Source organism: Rhinolophus sinicus, linkage group LG15, assembly GCF_036562045.2.
Source record: "Rhinolophus sinicus isolate RSC01 linkage group LG15, ASM3656204v1, whole genome shotgun sequence".
NCBI lineage: Eukaryota > Metazoa > Chordata > Mammalia > Chiroptera > Rhinolophidae > Rhinolophus > Rhinolophus sinicus.
This window is the reverse complement of record NC_133764.1, coordinates 17149059-17163818: the sequence shown is the minus strand read 5'-3', so window position 1 is coordinate 17163818 and position 14760 is coordinate 17149059. Positions and strand designations below refer to the sequence as shown.

The following is a 14760-nucleotide window of genomic DNA, read 5'->3' as shown; positions in this document are numbered from 1 at the left end:
TTTAGTGTTATGAAAATCTAGGATTATTATTTGGCAGGAGGATATGGACCCAAGTCTTTTTTTCTTGTATGTGTACTTTATGCTAAAAAAAAAAAAAGTCATCAAATTTGCCATTTTAACCACTTGTAAGTGTACAGTTTGTGGCATTAATTACACTTGCAATGATGTACAACCATTACCACTATCTATTTTGAAAACTTTTCATCACGACAAACAGAAACTCTGTATCCATTAGCATAACTCCAAATATTCCCTCTCCACCCAGCCCCCGATAACCTCTAATCTACTCTTCGTCTCTATAATTTGCCTATTAATATTTTATATAAATGGAATCATACAATATTTGTACTTCATGTATAATTTATATCACTTCACAGGTCATCCATGTTACAGCATCTCAGTACTTCATTCCTTTCCATAGCTGAATAATATTCCATTGGATGTATATATCATGGTTTGTTTGTCTATCTGTTGACAGACAATAGATTGTGTCCACCTTTTGACTATGGTGAATAAATGCTACAGTGAACACTGGCATATAAGTATCTGATTCCCTGTTTATAAATTTGGATACGTACCTATGAGTGAAAATACCAGATCACATGGTAATTCTTTATCTTTTTGAGGAAATGTCAACACTGCACCACAGAGTCTGCACCATTTCCATTACTAACCAGCAGTGTACCGAGAGTTCCAGTTCCTGTTATTTTCTGTTATTTTGATTGTAGTCATTCTGTTAGGTGTAAAGTGGCATCTCGTGGTTTTGATTTGCATTTCTCTAATGACTAATAAAACTGACCATCTTTTCATGTGCTTATTGGTCATTTATGTATCTTTGGAGAAATGTCTATTCCAGTCCTTTTCCTAGTTTAAAATTTGAGTTGTCTCTGTTGTTGAGTTGCAGGGTTTCTTTTAATGTATTTTGAATATTAAATTTTTACCAGATATATGATTTGCAGATGTTTTCTCCTATTCTGTAGTTTTTTTCACATTATTATTATTATTATTATTATTAAAGGCCTTTATTAACAGGTGTTTGCAGTTTGACTTTTTTGAAAAACATCAAGTTGTGAACTTACTGCAAATTAAAAATGAAGTTCTTAAAAATCTCAGCTTGACCAGATATGAAACAATTTAAAAACCTTTAAAGGTGTATTGAGGAAAAACAGGCTTTTTTTAAAATTAAAAAAACACTTTTGTCATTACCAAAAGGAGATGTGTTTAGGTAAAAATAATAAAAACCCCATGCTGCATAGATAATGCAGATAGTTCTGGTTATCTGGTCAGTGGGCAAAAAGCAAGTACTTACAGTCTTCAACTCTAATCTTTCACTCATTTCTTATTGCTGTTATTTCATATTCATTCCTTCTTGTTGGATGACTAAACCGGATGATAGTAGAGATGATAAGCCAGCATTTACTCAGCCCCACCCTGCTCAGCCTCAGGAGCGGATGAATTCTCAGCTGGTGGATGGGCTGCTGTTGTATCTGCCATCTTGTGGATTAGGGTTTTCTGGGCTTCTGCATCAATAATTGAAGTTATGGCGGTACTGACGTTGAGGTGGCCATTGATCTTGAGTCTCATCTCCTGATTTTCCTTACCTTCTTCATTGCTGTCCTCTCTAGGCTGTCTCTGGCAAGAAGGGCCCCTGCAGAATCGAGGTCTATAGCCCCGATACATATTCTGTCTCACTGGTGTACGTTGTTCTCTGGCACCCTGGTTGTCAGACCCTCCATCACTTCTCCCTGCACAGGCGGGATGGAATACGTACTGTGGTCAACGCCAGTAGGGTCTCTGCTTGTGTAGTAAGGTGGGAGCTGTCACCTGTCGGCGCTGTTGGGCCTGGCCTTTGGGAGTATTCTCCGATCCCTCATTCTTTTCCCCACTCTCACTATTCTGGTACCGTGTTTCCCCAAAAATAAGGCCTAGCTGGACAATCAGCTCTAATGCGTCTTTTGGAGCAAAAATTAATATAAGTATAATAAAACAAGACCGAGTCTAATATAATTGTAAGTAATATAATATTGGGTTTTATATTAATGTTTGCTCCATAAGACGCATTAGAGCTGATTGGCTAGGTCTTATTTTGGGGGAAACACAGTAATTCTGCTGGGAATTGCGTGGAGAACCCCTGCGACGTGGATAGCGTCTATAATGGTTCTGGTATGCTGCATGTTTACTGCCTTGCACTGGAACTCCACCAGGGTCTGTAACATTTGCTGCCTCTGCACCCTTCTCTCTCTCAACAACATCCAACTCCACAGTCTCCAGCTCCTACACTGCGAAGGCACTTCCTGGGGTTATTCTTTATGGCAGTCTGGTGTTCAGATACAGCTTCCTTGGTGTCATTCCTGTTGATGCAACCATATCCGTTTCTTACATTGAACCATTTTACTGTTCCCCAAACCTTCATTGCGTAGACCTTGTCCCCGCCAGCAGGCGCCGCCAATGTAAAGCCACTCCCTGCGCTCCCCGTGGAGCGGGCTTGGGGTCTAGCAGTGCTGAGGGCGGGGCCATGGGCCGTGGCAGCTGCTAGTGGTCAGCCTCACCGCACTTGGTTGCGGTGATGGTGACGCCCGCTGCAGCAGCTGCGGCTCCTCCCAGGAGTGTGATGGTAACCAGGCCAGCACAGCGGTGGGGCTGCTCTCTGCTCCTGCTACTGATGGAACTCTCCCTTTCTTGATAATTTCCTTTGATATACAGAAGTTTTAAATTTGAATGAAGTCCAATTTATCTGTTTTTTCTTTTGTTGCTTGTGCTTGGTGTCATGTCTAAGAATCCACTGCCAAGTCCAAATTCATGAAGATTTACCTCTAGGTTTCCTTCTAAGAGTTTTATGTTCTTAGCTCTTATGTTGGATCCATTTTGAGTTAATTTTTGTGTATGTTGTGAGGCAGAGATCCAACTTCACTTTTTTGCATGTGGAAATCTAGTCCCAGTACCATCTGTTGAAGAGACTGTTTTTTCCTCCATTGAATTTGTCTTGACATCCATGTCAAATCAATGGGCCATATTGTATAGGTTTATTTCTGAACTCTCAGTTCTATTCCATTTGTCTATATATTCATCTTTATGGTAGTATATTACTGTTTTGATTACTGTGCTTTGTAGTAACTTTGAGATCAGGAATAACTTTGTTACTGTTTTAAAGTATAGTTTTGGCTATTCTGGACCCCCTGCAATTCCATATGAATTTCAGGGTTGGCTTTTCCATTTCTACAAAAAGTCTGTTGCAATTTTGATAGAGATTACTTAAATCTATGGATCATGTTTGGTAGTATTTGCGTTTTAACAATATTAAATCTCCTAATCCATGAACACAGGATGTCTTTCTAAACATTATTTAGGTCTCCTTTAATTTTGTTCAGCAGTGTTTTGTAGTTTTCAGTATACAAGTCTTACCCTGCATTGCTTAATTTATTCATCAGTCTGGTATTCTTTTAGATACTGTTGTAAATGGAATTACTTTCTTAATTGCCTTTTCAGATTGTTCACTGCTGGTGTATAGAAATACAGCTGGTTTATGTATATTGATCTTTTTTATTTTTCAATTACAGTTGACATGAAATTTTATATTACTTTCAAGTATCCAACATAAGTGATTAGACATTTATATACTTTACAAAGTGATCACCCTGATAGGTCTAGTACCCATCTGACACCATAGATAGTTATTAAAATATTGACTGTATTCCCTATGCTGTACTTTACATCCCTGTGACTATTTTTATAACTGGCAATTTGTACATATTAATTCCCTTTCACCTTTTCACCCATGCCCCAAGTCCCCCATCTGGCAACTATCGATTTGTTCTCTGTATCTATGAGTTTGTTTCTCTTTTGTTTATTTTGTCTTTTAGATTCCACATATAAGTGAAATCATATGGTATTTGTCTTTTTCTGTCTGACTTGTTTCACTTAGCATGATATCCTCTAAGTCTATCCATGTTGTTGCAGATGGCAAGATTTCATTCTTTTTTATAGATGAATAATATTCCATTGAATGTATGTACTACATCTTCTTTATACATTCATCAATGGACACTAAGGTTGCTTCCATATCTTGGCTATTTTAAATAATGCTACAATGAACATAGGGGTGCATATATCTTTTTGAATTAGTGTTTTTGTTTTCTTAGGCTAAATACCTAGAAGTTGAATTGCTAGAGCATATGCAAGTTTTATTTTTAATTTTTTTGAGGAAGCTCCATACTGTTTTCCATAGTGGCTGCACCAATTTGCAATTCCACCAACAGTGCACAAGGGTTCCCTTTTCTCCACATCCTCACCAACACTTGTTTATTGATTTATTGATGATAGCCATTCCGACAGATGTGATATCTCATTGTGGTTTTTTAATTTGCATTTCCCTGTTGGTCAGTGATGTTAAGCATCTCATGTGTCTATTGGCCATGTGTAGGTCCTCTCTGGAGAAATGTCTATTCAGGTCCTCTGCCCATTTTTTAATCGGATTGTTTATTTGTTTTTGGTGTTAAGTTGTATGAGTTTCTTATATATTTTGGGTATTAACCCCTATCAGATGTATCACTGGTGAATATCTTCTCCCATTTGGTAAGTTGTCTTTTAGTTTTGCTGATGGTTTCCTTCGCTATGCAAAAATTTTTTAGTTTGATATTGTCTCATTTGTTTATTTTTTCTTCTGTTTCCTGTATCCAAGGAGACATATCCAAAAATATACTGCTAATGGTGATGTCAAAGCATTTACTGCCTATGTTTTCTTCCAGGAGTTTTAGAGTTTCTGGTCTTATGTTTAAGTCTTTAATCCATTTTGAGTTTATTTTTATATGGTGTAAGAAAGCGGTCTAGTTTCATTTTCCCCCCACCTTGTATCTGTCCAGTTTTCCCAATAGCATCTATTGAAGAGACTATCTTTCCCCATTGTATATTTTTGCCTCCTTTGTCATAGGTTAATTGACCATATAGGTGTGGGTTTATTTCTGGGCTCTCTGTTCTGTTCCATGTGTCTGTTTTTATGCCAGTACCATGCTGTTTTGATTACCATAGCCTTGTAGTGTACTCATAGTTTGGTATCAGGTAGCATGATACCTCCAGCTTTGTTCTTCCTTCTCAAGATTGCTTTGGCTATTAGGGGCATTTTGTGGTTCCATATAAATTGTAGGACTGTTTGTTCCAGTTCTGTGAAAAATACCTTTTGATAGGGAATGCACTGAATTTGTAGATTGCTTTGGGCAGTATGGACATTTTTACAATGTTAATTCTTCCTCTCCATGAGCACAGTAAGTCCTTTCATTTGTTTGTATCTTCTTCAGTTTCTTTCTTCAGTGTCACAGTTTTCTAAGTATAGGTCTTTTATCTCCTTGGTTAAATTTATTCCTGGGTATTTTATTCTTTTAATGCAATTGTAAATGGGATTGTTTTCTTCTTTCTGATAGTTCATTATTAGTGTATAAAAATGCAACCAATTTCAGAATATTAATTTAATATTTTGCTACTTTACTGAATTCATTTATTAGTTCTAATTTTGTGTGTGAAATCTTTAGGATTCTCTATACTATGTTGCCCCGAAAATAAGACTGGGTCTTATATTAATTTTTGCTCCAAAAGATGCATTAGGGCATATGCTCAGGGGATGTCATCCTGAAAAATCATGCTGGGGCTTATTTTCCAGTTAGGTCTTATTTTCGGGGAAACACCGTATATAGTATCATCTCATCTGCTAATAGTAGTTTTACTTCTTGCTTTCCAATGTGGATGCTTTCTATTTATTTTTCTTATCTGATTGCTGTGGCTAAGACTTTTAATACTGTGTTGAATAAAAGTAGTGAAAGTGAACATCCTTGACTTGTTCCTGATCTTAAAAAAAAGGCTTTCAAGCTTTTCACTGTTGAGTTTGAGGTTAGCTGTGGGTTTGTCATATATGACCTTTATTATTTTGCGGTATATCCCCTTGATTCCCAGTTTGCTGAGATTTTTTTTTTATCATAAATGGATGTTGGATTTATTCAAATGCTTTTTCTGCATCTGTTGAAATGATCATAAGATTTTTATCCTTCATTTTGTTTGTGAATGGTGTATTACATTAATTGATTTGTGGCTACTGACCCAACTTTCATCCCGGGAATAATTCCCATTTGATCGTGGTGTGTGATCTTTTTAATGTGTTGCTGAATTTGGTTTGCTACTATTTTGTTGAGGATTTTTGTATGTATGTTTATCAGGGATATTGGACTATAAATTTTTTTTTTTTTAGTAGTAGTCTTTTTTTTTAGTAGTAGTTTGGAATCAGGGTAATGCTGGCCTTGTAAAATGAGTTTGGGAGCCTTCCCGCCTCTTCAATTTTTTGGAATAGTTTGAGAAAGATAGGTAATAATTATTCTTTGGATGTTTGGTAAAATTCACCTGTGAATCCTTGTGGTCCAGGGCTTTTGTTTGTTGGGAGTTGTCATTTTGTTTGTTTGTTTTTGTTTTTATTACAGATTCAATCTCCTTACAAGTAATCGGTCTGTTCAGATTTTCTGTTTCTTCCTGATTCTGTCTTGGAAGATTGTATGTTTCTAAGAATTTATCCATTTTTTCCAGGTTGTCCAATTTGTTGGCATATAATTTTTCGTAGTATTTCCTTATAATCTTTAGTAATTCTGTCATGTTGTTGTCACTTGTCTTTCATTTCTGATTTTATTTATTTGGGCCTCTCTCTCTGTTTCTTGATGATTTGCAAATATTTTATCCCATGCCATAAATTGCCTTTTCATTTTATTGATTGCGTCTTTTGCTCTACAGAAGCTTTTTAATTTGATGTAGTCCCATTTATTTATTTCTGCTTTTGTTAATTTGTGCTTTGGGTGTCATATCCAGGAAACTGCTACCAAGACCAATGTGTGTCAAAGAACTTTTTCCCTATCTCAACTTTTTTAAATTGGAGTGTTTTGCTCATTTACATTTGATGCAATTACTATTTTTAGTTAAACATAAGTCTGTTGTTTTCCTATTTAATTTCTGTTTGTACTACCGTATTTCCCCGAAAATAAGACCTAACCAGAAAATAAGCCCTAGCATGATTTTTCAGGACGCTTGTAATAAGCCCCACCCCAAAAATAAGCTCCAGTTACCGTTAGATGTCAGTCAGATGGACGCATTTAGTACGTCCCTTGCAGTACATGATGGATGTATTGAATTATAAAATAATATTAATATATAATTAAATATAAATATTATTTACATGAATACTTAAAATAAATGATAATATAAATTATAATTAAGTATTTGTAAATACCCAAGTGGGCACCTTTGGATGAGAGATAAATGCCTATGTAAACAGATGAACTCGAGACTTATTGCCGAATGACCAATCAGAGTACAGACACAGCGCACGAATAACGTGCGCACTTGATAACGAACGGACGTGGTTGTATCTAATGTGAATCTTCATAATTCAATACATCGTGTGTTGTAACTGACGTACTTACTGCACTCTTGTGAAATAAAGAAATGTTTTCTGAATTTTGGTGCCTGCAATTTTTCATCGCTTTTGTGTGGACCATCATTCTTAACTGTCATCATTTTTGTTGCCAATCTTGTCTCATCTTCAATTAACACTTGGTTTATGGTAGATTTAAAGGAAATAATATTTTGACCCCCAGACAAGATGAGTGCAAAAAGAAAGAGCTATCCCGTCGAGTACAAGCAAGAATCATGGAGGACTCCCAGGGCAAGACTCTTTCGGCTTTCTGCAAAGAGAAGAAGCTGGATCTCCAAATGGTCCCAAAATGGCGAGCAGAGTACGATAACCTTGGTGAACAGGTGGATGAGGGAAATGCTAACAAGCCTAAGTGTGGATCAAGTCGGCAACCATTATTTCCTGAGCTGGAAAACATCATCTGTGAATGGATTGCTGACAGGAGAGCAAAGGCTTTGGTTGTGCACAGGGCTGATATTTAAGCATTTGCCCTTGCAATGGCACCACAGTTAGAAATATTCCCAGAAGAATTCAACGCATCACAACACTGGCTAGATGGCTTCCTTCAGCGATATGAACTGTCTCTAAGATCGACACCACTGTTCAAGCTGGAAGATACTGAAGTTATTAAACGTGCACTTACATTGCATTCAAGTCCTTTGTTGATGGCATCAACTTTTCTAAATACCAACTCTCCAACATGATTGCTATGGATGAAACTGCAGTGTTTATGGGCCAAGGATCTCAAACGACAATTGATCAGAGGGGAGCCTCATCAATCTACATTCCCTCCACTGGTTATGAAAAGTGTGTGTGTTATGTGTATTTTGGCAGTTCGTCTGGATGGAAAGAGAGCCCCACCTCTAATCATCACTAAGGTCAAGAAAGATAAGGTTGAACGTGTTTCAGGCATTTATGTTCTTGAAACCGAAAAAGCCTGGTGCGCACAAGCAGTTATAAGGAAGTGCGTCAATTTAATGCTCCCACTTGTTTTGCGAGGTGGCCAGAGGTCTGCTAGTCTGGGATTCAGCCAGCACTCACTGCACTAAAGACATGAACTTCCTTGCAGAGAGAAGAATAGATCAAATAATGATTCCCGCAGGAATGACTGCCTATCTTCAGACTCTTGGTATTCAATAAACAAGCCATTCAAGGACCATTTGCGCATGGAAATCAATGACTACATTGAAAATAGAATGGAGAGAAATCAGCGTGGAAACTTTGTGAAGCCTCGCCTGCAAGAGGTCGTGACTTGGGTGAAGAATTCAGGGGATAAAATCACTGACAGCTGTGTTGCCAATGCACTATGAGCAGACTACATGGACAAGAAGCGCTCATTCAAGGAGAGCTCTATTGCTGCACATGAGAGATTGGGGCCAATGGTTCTACAGGAAATGGAGTCACAAGAAATTCAGCTGGAATTAGAGGTCTTAAGAGTTATGATGATGTTCCAGAAGAAGATGACATGACTGTATTTGAATAAATGTAGATTTTTGTACATGAATAAATGTAGGTTGTTGTACTTGAATAAATATAGATTGTTGTACATGAAAAAATAAGACATCCCTGAAAATAAGCCCTAATACGTCTTTTGGAGCAAAAATTAATATAAGACCCGGTCTTATTTTCGGGGAAATACAGTATCTCTTCCTTTATTCATCATTCTTGCCAACTATGAATTAGTCAAATGTTTACTGTTATCATTTTTAATATAGACTTTATTATTATTTAGCTATGGGTAGGCCAACAGATCAGGTAACAACCGCCGTTGAAAAGATAGTTTGTTATACTCACAGATCCCAAGAGAAGTGGGCATAGGGGGCCACGTGGGGAAGCAGTGGTGTCAGTCACGAGACAGAGGAATCAAAGGAAATACATGGGCAAGAGCCTTTATTGTGGTTTCTATGGGGAGGAACAGGTGAGACAGGATAAGCAAGTTTAGGATTAGCTAGTTTCAGCAGGCTCTGGAGTATAGGGGCTATCCTTCGTTGTCTGGTACTTGGCCCTTCAGTGATGAGCGCAGGGGATAGGAGGCCCAGAGTGTGAGGTCATTGGAGATACGGGCTCTGGATTGGTGGTTTGTATATGTAAGACGTGCTTGTTTATTATCTGTAGGAATTAGCTATATCTGGGAGTAGCAGGCCTTTTTTGTTAAGAAGGCCCCAGATGTCAAAGCATCAAATTACGGCATACAAAAAGGCATGAGTGATATATACAGAGGTGCCCCCAAAAATGTATACACATTTTAAGAAAGGAAAAAACTATTAAAATTATGCTGAAGGGTAACCACTTTGAGCACCTCTTGTAATTGCAGAAGTCAAACGTGACATGTATTCATATTTTGTTATCGGTATATATTGAGTATTACAATTTTGATACAGGTTTTTTCCTTAAAATGTATATACATGTTTTTGGTATCCTCTGTATATATTTTTCCTCTATTAACTTTTCGATTATGTATTTTTATTTTTTTGTTGCCATAGAGATTATAATATATATTCCTGATTTATTATAGTTAAATTAGCACTTTTACCACATCTCAATGTAAAAACCCTTATAGTATTTCAACTGCCTTCCTCCTGTTTGTGCAATTTTTCTTATATATTTTTTAAAAATCTCTCTGATATTCTCCATTGAGTATTTGTATACTGTTATTCTCTGAAGGAGTCTAGTCTCTAAAGCCTTGCCTGCATATGTTGCTCTCCAATAGTTTCATACAATTGTTTTACATACATTGCCTGCTTTGTAGTTATTTTGGCTTTAGGGATAATCTAACACAAGCATCGTGGCAGGAATTAGTATTGAAATTTCCCTTGGTTAATATTATTTGCACTCGCATGGACTTTTTACATATCCTTCTGTAAAACATGGGTTTTTGGAGCATTTGGTCTTTCATCATTAATATTGAAAAGTACAGAATTTCAGTAGGTTTTCTCTCTTCTTTAGACCTTCCCATATGATCTGTCCAGCGGTGGAAGTAATATTGTCCTTTTCCTTTTATTAAATGGACTGAATTAAATCACATATTGGCAAAATATCAGTGATTTAAAGTTTTTAAATGAAACTATAAAATTGTATTATCCCAAAGCCAGAACTTGTCAGTAGTCTTTGTTGAAATGTATGACTGAAATGGGTACGTTTCAGTTAAGGTTGTAATGGAAACTGAGGATGTGATCAAAGAAAAGGTAAAAAGGAAAGACAAGGGAGCCTCCTACACCATACTAAGAAATGTGGGCCCTATTCTGAAGCCTTGAGAGAGCCACTGAAGTGCAACAGAAATACTGTATTTCCATTTGTAATATAGAAAGTTTATTTTTGTAGCAGTGTGGAGGAAAGATTGCATATACCAAAAATCAAAGAAGGGAGGCTGAGTATGAAGCTTTTCTAATTATTCAGGAAAGAAATGCTGAGAGCTTAAACTAGATATTGTCAGTGAGGGTGCAGAATACACATTTTAGAATTAAAATTTAAATTGATAAACTCAAGAGAACTTCTTTTTTAACAGGTAAGAAGGTGTGCATTGTAGTTCCTCACCTGTGGAAAAGAATTTGGGGGAGAAGGGGGTGATTCTCTAATGCTTAGACCTCCTCATGCAATAGTTTCTGGGGTTGTCCTACCCAGGCTGGATTATTTCAGAGAACTGTGATTGATTGGGAGAGAAAGTCTCATAATCTCAGAAGTAAGGATCTAAGGGAGCAACAAAAGCAAATTAGTATAAGCTAGTTACCAGGAGCTGTCGCTGGAGAGACCTGGTGATTAAACACAATGTGCGATCCTGGATTGGAAAAAAATTCCTATAAAGAACATTACTAACATAGTTGGTAAAACTTGAATATGGACTATATATGCACTGGATAACAGTATTATATCAATGCTTAATTTCCTAAATTTGACAATTGTACTGAGGTTCATTCAAGAGAATGTTCTTATTCTCTGGAACTATATGAAGTAGTACTTTGGAACCAAGGCTGAGAAGTGTACTCTCAAATCCTCTTCAGTAATAAAATAATGATAATGTAATGATAACAATATGTATATTTAGATAGACAGTTTAAAAGCAAATGTAGCAAAATGTTAATGAAGAAGATTTCTCTATAGTAGGGGCCAGGAAACTACAGCCCAAGGGCTTATTAATCCAGCCTGTGAACTATTGTTGCTCAGCTTCCAAACTAAGAATGGTTTTTACATTGAAAAAATAATGTGCAATAAAAAAGAAGGATATGTATTTGGCCCACAAAGCCTAAAATATTTAATATATCGCTCTTTATAGAAAAAGTTTGTGACTTTTGACAAGGCATAAAGGTTCACTGTGCTATGCCAACTTTGCTGTACGTTTGACAGATTTGTATAATAAAACAAGGGTGGAAACAAAAAAGCTGACTTAGGAAGTCAAGAAACCTAGGTTCAGGTTAGGACAATCCCAGGAGCCACTGCATGAAAGCTTAGAGGAGTCAGGCAACTGCTCTGAGCGGTGTTTTCTGTTAATTGTCTTGATGTCTAGGAAGCATGCACCTTGTAGATGAGTCAAGTTTGAATGTAGCCCAGAATTGAATATTTTTGCTGTAATTCCATTTCTAGGTCACTAACCTTCATATTTTGTGGTATCAGACAAATCCATGTGGAGTGTATGTGTCTACATGTTGCATACGTGAGTGTGTGCACATGAATGAGTGCTTTTCTTCTTGTGTCCTCTCACCAGGACAGGGCTAAAGGTACAGTGTCTGTCTATAGAGTATACAAGAGGAAGGACACTTGTCACATTTTTTTAGATGATTGAAAATAGTTCGTATAATGTATTTCTGAATTTTCATTAATAGGGAACGAGGATCACCCTAAATTTAAAAATACTCTAATTGAGCCAGTTCTGGTGGCTGTCTCATCAGCCAAGCTAATCAAGGACTAGTATCGTAAGTATTTGAAACCAAACCAGAGTTAGATGTCCAAAAGAACCACTATCTCTAGATTGCCAGGAAAATAAAAATTCTTTTAGTTTCCAGTACTTAATTAGAACCAATATGATGTCAACAGGTGGGCCACAGAACACTGGCCTGGGAATCAGGTAGTGCCAACAAATGTGGCAGAACACATATGATCCCAGTGAAGTCATTTATTTATGTTACAAAAGCTTCTTTCTTCATTTTTAAAAATGAGATGAATACTAATTTGTATTCTTTTAGGGACTTGGCAAGTTTTATATTTTCAATGGTTATAGCAAATATTTTAGTGTTGTAAGGAAAAAATAAATACACAAAAGAAATGTAGAAAGACCATTTACATATAATTAATTGATATTAATTGACTTCAAATCATTCGTATTACTGTGTTTCCCTGAAAATAAGACCTAGCCGACCATCAGATCTAATGTGTCTTTTGGAGCAAAAATTAATATAAGACCTGGTCTTATTTTCCTATAATATAAGACCGGCTATAATATATAATATATAATATAATATAATATAATATAATATAATATAATATTAATATAACATAGGGCTGGGTCATATATTAATTTTTGCTCCAAAAGACGCATTAGAGCTGATGATCTGGCTAGGTCTTATTTTCGGGGAAACACGGTAGTTCATTAAAACAATTCCCAAATGGATCTTCATAGACAGTTTCCTGGTTTGAACAAAAATGATTGTATTTGTTTTCTTTCCTACTCCTTTTTTGCTCTTGAAAGAATCAAGTTTGTCTTTGGACCTACAGCCAATTTTATCTTTATTCTTATTTCCGGGCCATGGGTACAATACATGTGGTATTTTACTCTTCTTTAATTACTCATAGCTCCTTTAATTCTGTTGTACGTTGTACATTTTTATGTATACAAACACTTTAAAAAATTTTTTTCTCTCTCCTGTTGTCTTATTCTATTAGAAGAATATTGTATTCTCTTTTCAGTTCATTTGTTAATACTAACCACTTCAAGGAAAATGTAGACATCATGGTTCTTCTCTATATCCTTTATACTACTCTTGTTTTATGTATTGCATCTACATAATTATAAACCCACAATTTAGTATCATAATTTTCACTTTAAACAGTCATATGTATTTTAAAGACTTTTAAGAGCAAGAATAGTTTTTAAATTTATCCACATATTTACCATATTTACTGGGTTGTACACAACATGATTGTTTACTTTGGAAAATCCCAAACAATCTATAAAAGGACTTCCAGAATAGGTGAGTTTAGCAAGGCTGAAGGATATAAGATCAATAAACAAAAATCCATTGTATTTCTATTATGTCAGCAGTGAACAACTAGAATTTCTTATATTCTAAAAGTACTTCTTATAGTACCCCCAAAATGAAATACTGGAGTATAAATCCAACAAAAAAGATGCAAGATTTGTATACTTAAAACGATAAAACACTAATTTTAAAAAATCAAAGAAGACCTAAATAAGGGAAGAGATATATTGCCCTGATGGATTAGAAGACTAAATACTGTCATGCCATCAGTTATCTCGAAATTGATGTACAGATTCAATGCAGTCCCAATCAAAATCCCAACAGGCTTTTAAAAACAGATATTGACAAGCATATTTTAAAATTTTATGGAAAGGCAAAAGAGCTAAAATATACAAAAACAATTTTGAAAAAGAGAACAAATTAAAGAACTCACTATCTGATTTCGAAAACGTACTATAAACCTGTAGTAATTAAGATATTATGATATTGTTGAAAGGACAGATATATAAATAAAACAAAATAAGAGTTCAGACATAGACCCACACAAATATAGCCAATTGATTTTTGACCGGGGTACAGACAATTCAATGAAGAAATTCAGCAAATAGTGCCAGAGCAACTAGACATCCATATGCATAAAAGTAAACTTTGACTCACACCTTACATAAAAACTAATGCAAAGTGGATCATAGTCTAAATGTAAAGCATAATACTATAAAGCTTCTAAGATAAAAATATAGGAGAAAAATCTTTATTACCCTGAATTATGCAGATTTCATAGATAGGATACCAAAAGCATTATCCACAAAAAACAAAGCTTATAAATTGAACTTTATCAAAATTTAAAACTTTTGCTCTCTGAAAGATACAGTTAAGAGAATGAAAAGGAAAGTCACAGGCTGGCAGAAAATGTTTGCAAGTCACATATTTGACAACGAATTTGTATCCAGACCATAAAGAATTCTCAAAACTCAAAAATAAGAATTGAGCAAAAGGTCTAACTAAACACATCACACACACACAGACCCAAAATACAGTTGGTCAATAAAAATATGAAAAGATGTTCAACATTAGTAGTCCTCTAGGGAATTACAAATTAAGACCACAATGAGATATCACTACACCCCTATT

The 14760-nt window shown here is 35.8% G+C and overlaps 1 protein-coding gene and 1 pseudogene across 3 annotated transcripts in view; one reads left to right on the top strand and one right to left on the bottom strand.

Moving 5' to 3' along the window:
- The window catches only part of TAOK1 (TAO kinase 1), a 140824-nt gene that overhangs the window by 55862 nt on the left and 70202 nt on the right, over nucleotides 1-14760 (top strand). The gene's annotated exons all lie outside the window — the stretch shown is intronic.
- On the bottom strand, nucleotides 1278-2994 carry LOC141568948 (Y-box-binding protein 1-like; annotated as a pseudogene).